Raw genomic sequence first — 6,374 nt, 5'->3', positions numbered from 1 at the left:
AATGTTAAAAGTTGATTATAAAATGTTCTATGAAGGAAAATAAAACTATTCAAAACAAATGTTTTTGTCCTTGTTGTTGGAAAAAATTAAATGACAACTACAGTTGGATATAGATGTCATGTAATTAATCTGAAGGTTTAAGGACTTGCTTTTACTGTATGAGTCTCCCTTTACAACATCTGAATACATCGTCTATAAAGTAAATAGACTATTTGCATGATGATAACCTGTGAGGTTCTCATTCATTTAGGTTTAATGCTATAGCTCTCCTCAATAATGCTGATGATGTGTTCCATCTGAAAGCAGTAGGGTTGGTCAAATAACTGAACTGAATTGAGTTGCACTTGCACCACCAGAACAAACACATCCCGCTATTTTAATTGTGACTGCGCAGGATATAGCTGTGTCACCCTTTCAGACATTTCATTTCCTGCTACTTGTTATGACTTTAACACAATTATTACTCAGAACACAAGGTCAGTTCTCCTGGACAAAAGGGTGTTTCACCTGCAAACCCACAGACAAATTCCTTGCTGAGCCTTGAACATGATCAACGCCTTCAATTTGTAATTCCTCATATTCACACCGGACTAAGGATAGAGTTAATCCTATTTTATCATATTGAATATAAAATAATCAGATTTTTTTAAATAACTTTACTTTCAGATCCTTAGTTCAGACTGCAGTTTGCAGTAGCCTAGCCCAGCCTAGATTAAATCACAGTGCACCACAACCAAACAGCTAATCTACTTTTATCCATGCTGAAATCTCTTTCGATATGCATTTTATACAATGTACTATACGTGGAGGGTTAACAACAGATATGATATGAAAGGATCACATCTAAACTAGCAAGAGTGCTGGAGTGAGGGGGAGTGGTGAACTGACAAACCAAGGCCCTAAACAGAGGGCTCCCAGCTGCATTTTGTGCAGTGATCCAAACTTTACAATTTTGGTAGTATCGCCAAATAGGAACCTGAACCTGAAGAAACGATATTGTAGGCTTGCTGTATATGGACGTTACTGACATTTAATCCTCTGCTGCAGTCCCTTCTATTCTCTGACCCTTTTTTGATATCTGCTGCCATCTGTTGTACAGGCATTCCCATTGCACTCCATCCAGACAAGCTTGTTGTTACCATAGATACTGTGTACAAGTCGATGGGTATTCATAAAGTATCAGAATTCCCGATTTTGTATGGGTTGTTTTGAATGTCAATATCCTCCGAAGAATTCCTCATTTCTCAGAGGCTATCGGTAATTTGTCTGGACAAAAGACTTGAATGTTCTGTTAGCAGATGAGTCAACATGGCATCAAGTTATAGGAAAACCGATACTTTGGATTTCCTGAAGAAATTCGCAAGGGTTTTGAAAAATCCAGATATAAAGACATTTCAGGTAAGATAGCTCTAGCCTAAATATCACGAAATAACTTTGTCTGTCTCTGTAGGCCTAGGCTAACATATGAGCCAAAAGTAGTCTGTAGTCTGTTATTATGTTATTAATGTTGTTTAGTTATTGTAACCTACTTTCTTTCTGTCATATGTTTTACTACAGTGGAGTGTCGATGGAAGATATGTGGTTGTTAACTGGACACTCTGTGAAGCCGACAGAGGTGAACACAGGAAAGCGCTATCGATATTCAAGAGGGTGAAAGACACGACCTCTCTTCGGAGGCTCTTGTGTTGTCATGGTTTTAAAAAAATAGCAAGGTCTGTCATTTCATCAGTCAGTTTATGGCATAGATCTACCAGTTTATATTTTGAGTGGTCATTACGGATTCCAATCTTGTGTTGATTTGTACTGTGCAGGAGATCCAGTTATGATATCCTTGTGTTTGAGCATCCTGATCTTGTTCAGAGAGGAGAGGACAACAAAAGCAGATCAAAATGTTCAGGGTCAGGTGTTCATCATTTGGAAACCATTGAGGACTGTTCACCCTCTACGTCCAGTGATGTGCTTTTAGACATGTGCTGTAAGTTACTGCCAACTAAAGAATGGATTGTAATATCAACATAGTAATGTCATGACCTTTCAGGGTTGTTGACCATTAAGGGCCAACAGTTCTCCACATACTCTGTACATGTCAAGCAAGAGCGCACTGTTCTAAACTCCCCCCCCCCCCCTGTGCCAGTCTCTCCAATAAAGAGAAAAAATGCCAGAGACCTCTATCAGTACATAAACTACAGCTGTTCAGAGACAGTAGCAGAACCTCTGGAGCCCTGTCAAGACAACCCCATCTCAAACTCACTGTGTACCTCTCCATCTTTGGATGAAGTCCAGATACCAGAAGACCTTGATCCAGGTCATTCCATCTCGGCAAATGATCGAGAAACAGGTACGCAGTGCTTTAAGGAAGAGGGACTGTATTTAGTACTTTGTACACTCATGTACTGAACTAAGGCTTGTTGGTACAGGGTAATATTCAGACATCACTGCGGGCACTTTTCCATTGTGATTTCCAGACAAGAGTGTGGATTCCTTGTCAGAGGACCGTCTTCTTCAGGAGTGAGTCTGCCAGACCAGCTTGCCGTCTCCACTGTCCCCGCACCCTCAGGCGTCAGAGGCCTCCGCTGACCTGATCAGCTGAGTGTGTGTCACTGTTGACTATCAACAACAGCAACACACACCTGATTCTGTTCAAGACCACACCTCAGAAGTAAATATGTGTTATTACTGTATATGAAACGCTCAAATGATTCAGCCTCTCAGGAGAGGCCCTTTGAGATTACTTGTTGTACAGCCTTCAGATATATTCAGCTGATGAAATGTAACTGACATCGTGAATTTTCTGAAAGGGTGCTTGAGAAATGTAATCTTAGGTGGAAAATTAGTTGAAACAAATATAATGCTTGTCAGAGTAAGATAGACTAGCCTTCACTAACGTGAAAGTGTCAACTCTGGAACGTTGCCTGTCTAGACTGCTATATTGCAACATCCTCCTGGGCAAAATTGCTTAAAATGTGGTTATTCACATGTAGATTGCAGATAAGTCTGGTGACAGATTGTCAGTGTGAAATTTTGGCCTCCAGGCCATTCTCATTTTGAACTGCTCCATCTGCAGTCTCGAATCTGCACATTTGGTCACTGTCCTACTAAAAAGTGGATCTTGGTCCTGGTCTTGAGCAAATAAAAATAGGTCTCCCCTCAACGACTTGCCCACCTACATCCAACTCAGCCTTCTGCTGCACATGGTTTTTCATGTCCTAAAAAGTCACTGATATGCTTGTATGGTTGTTGATTTCTCAGCCATGACTGTGTACAAACAGCAGAGGTTTTTGTTATCTTTAAGGGCACACACAGAACTGACAGTTATAGGACTGTGAGAAGTAATTTGAATTTGACAAAAGCTGTATTGGACCAAAATCGCAGAATGCACCTTTAAGAAAATGTTCACAATCAAGACAAGCAGTAAACATTTCAAATATTTACATTAGTTTGTCTGGAAAAATGAGCCACATATTCTACCAGTGAATTCTGAGAATTGATGTGTATACATCCATCTTCACCCTATTTACATTACACTTTGTCTTCTCAATCGTGGATGCTTTCTTTCATTGCAATCATCCTTGTGACTGAGTGTCTGTAATGGGTTAGACTGCATTCAGGGCATTCAATTTTATAATACATAGCATAGGAAGAGGGACTGTATTTAGTACTTTGTACACTCATGTACTGAACTAAGGCTTGTTGGTACAGGGTAATATTCAGACATCACTGCGGGCACTTTTCCATTGTGATTTCCAGACAAGAGTGTGGATTCCTTGTCAGAGGACCGTCTTCTTCAGGAGTGAGTCTGCCAGACCAGCTTGCCGTCTCCACTGTCCCCGCACCCTCAGGCGTCAGAGGCCTCCGCTGACCTGATCAGCTGAGTGTGTGTCACTGTTGACTATCAACAACAGCAACACACACCTGATTCTGTTCAAGACCACACCTCAGAAGTAAATATGTGTTATTACTGTATATGAAACGCTCAAATGATTCAGCCTCTCAGGAGAGGCCCTTTGAGATTACTTGTTGTACAGCCTTCAGATATATTCAGCTGATGAAATGTAACTGACATCGTGAATTTTCTGAAAGGGTGCTTGAGAAATGTAATCTTAGGTGGAAAATTAGTTGAAACAAATATAATGCTTGTCAGAGTAAGATAGACTAGCCTTCACTAACGTGAAAGTGTCAACTCTGGAACGTTGCCTGTCTAGACTGCTATATTGCAACATCCTCCTGGGCAAAATTGCTTAAAATGTGGTTATTCACATGTAGATTGCAGATAAGTCTGGTGACAGATTGTCAGTGTGAAATTTTGGCCTCCAGGCCATTCTCATTTTGAACTGCTCCATCTGCAGTCTCGAATCTGCACATTTGGTCACTGTCCTACTAAAAAGTGGATCTTGGTCCTGGTCTTGAGCAAATAAAAATAGGTCTCCCCTCAACGACTTGCCCACCTACATCCAACTCAGCCTTCTGCTGCACATGGTTTTTCATGTCCTAAAAAGTCACTGATATGCTTGTATGGTTGTTGATTTCTCAGCCATGACTGTGTACAAACAGCAGAGGTTTTTGTTATCTTTAAGGGCACACACAGAACTGACAGTTATAGGACTGTGAGAAGTAATTTGAATTTGACAAAAGCTGTATTGGACCAAAATCGCAGAATGCACCTTTAAGAAAATGTTCACAATCAAGACAAGCAGTAAACATTTCAAATATTTACATTAGTTTGTCTGGAAAACTGAGCCACATATTCTACCAGTGAATTCTGAGAATTGATGTGTATACATCCATCTTCACCCTATTTACATTACACTTTGTCTTCTCAATCGTGGATGCTTTCTTTCATTGCAATCATCCTTGTGACTGAGTGTCTGTAATGGGTTAGACTGCATTCAGGGCATTCAATTTTATAATACATAGCATAGGAAGAGGGACTGTATTTAGTACTTTGTACACTCATGTACTGAACTAAGGCTTGTTGGTACAGGGTAATATTCAGACATCACTGCGGGCACTTTTCCATTGTGATTTCCAGACAAGAGTGTGGATTCCTTGTCAGAGGACCGTCTTCTTCAGGAGTGAGTCTGCCAGACCAGCTTGCCGTCTCCATTGTCCCCGCACCCTCAGGCGTCAGAGGCCTCCGCTGACCTGATCAGCTGAGTGTGTGTCACTGTTGACTATCAACAACAGCAACACACACCTGATTCTGTTCAAGACCACACCTCAGAAGTAAATATGTGTTATTACTGTATATGAAACGCTCAAATGATTCAGCCTCTCAGGAGAGGCCCTTTGAGATTACTTGTTGTACAGCCTTCAGATATATCCAGCTGATGAAATGTAACTGACATCGTGAATTTTCTGAAAGGGTGCTTGAGAAATGTAATCTTAGGTGGAAAATTAGTTGAAACAAATATAATGCTTGTCAGAGTAAGATAGACTAGCCTTCACTAACGTGAAAGTGTCAACTCTGGAACGTTGCCTGTCTAGACTGCTATATTGCAACATCCTCCTGGGCAAAATTGCTTAAAATGTGGTTATTCACATGTAGATTGCAGATAAGTCTGGTGACAGATTGTCAGTGTGAAATTTTGGCCTCCAGGCCATTCTCATTTTGAACTGCTCCATCTGCAGTCTCGAATCTGCACATTTGGTCACTGTCCTACTAAAAAGTGGATCTTGGTCCTGGTCTTGAGCAAATAAAAATAGGTCTCCCCTCAACGACTTGCCCACCTACATCCAACTCAGCCTTCTGCTGCACATGGTTTTTCATGTCCTAAAAAGTCACTGATATGCTTGTATGGTTGTTGATTTCTCAGCCATGACTGTGTACAAACAGCAGAGGTTTTTGTTATCTTTAAGGGCACACACAGAACTGACAGTTATAGGACTGTGAGAAGTAATTTGAATTTGACAAAAGCTGTATTGGACCAAAATCGCAGAATGCACCTTTAAGAAAATGTTCACAATCAAGACAAGCAGTAAACATTTCAAATATTTACATTAGTTTGTCTGGAAAACTGAGCCACATATTCTACCAGTGAATTCTGAGAATTGATGTGTATACATCCATCTTCACCCTATTTACATTACACTTTGTCTTCTCAATCGTGGATGCTTTCTTTCATTGCAATCATCCTTGTGACTGAGTGTCTGTAATGGGTTAGACTGCATTCAGGGCATTCAATTTTATAATACATAGCTTTCTCTGACTGTGCTTTTCTCCAAAATGAACTTCTTCTTTACTGCCTGCGGGAAAAGCCACTTCCCTGCATTTTAATATGGAATCCTAACCATGGGGCTGTATTCATTTATTCCTGAATTATAGTAACTATCTGTGAGCACCATCTCCTTTCTATTTGTTTTATGTTTAATTATTC

Source organism: Sprattus sprattus, assembly GCF_963457725.1.
Source record: "Sprattus sprattus genome assembly, chromosome: 7".
In the NCBI taxonomy this organism is placed as follows: Eukaryota; Metazoa; Chordata; class Actinopteri; order Clupeiformes; family Clupeidae; genus Sprattus; species Sprattus sprattus.
This window is presented reverse-complemented; position numbering follows the sequence as displayed.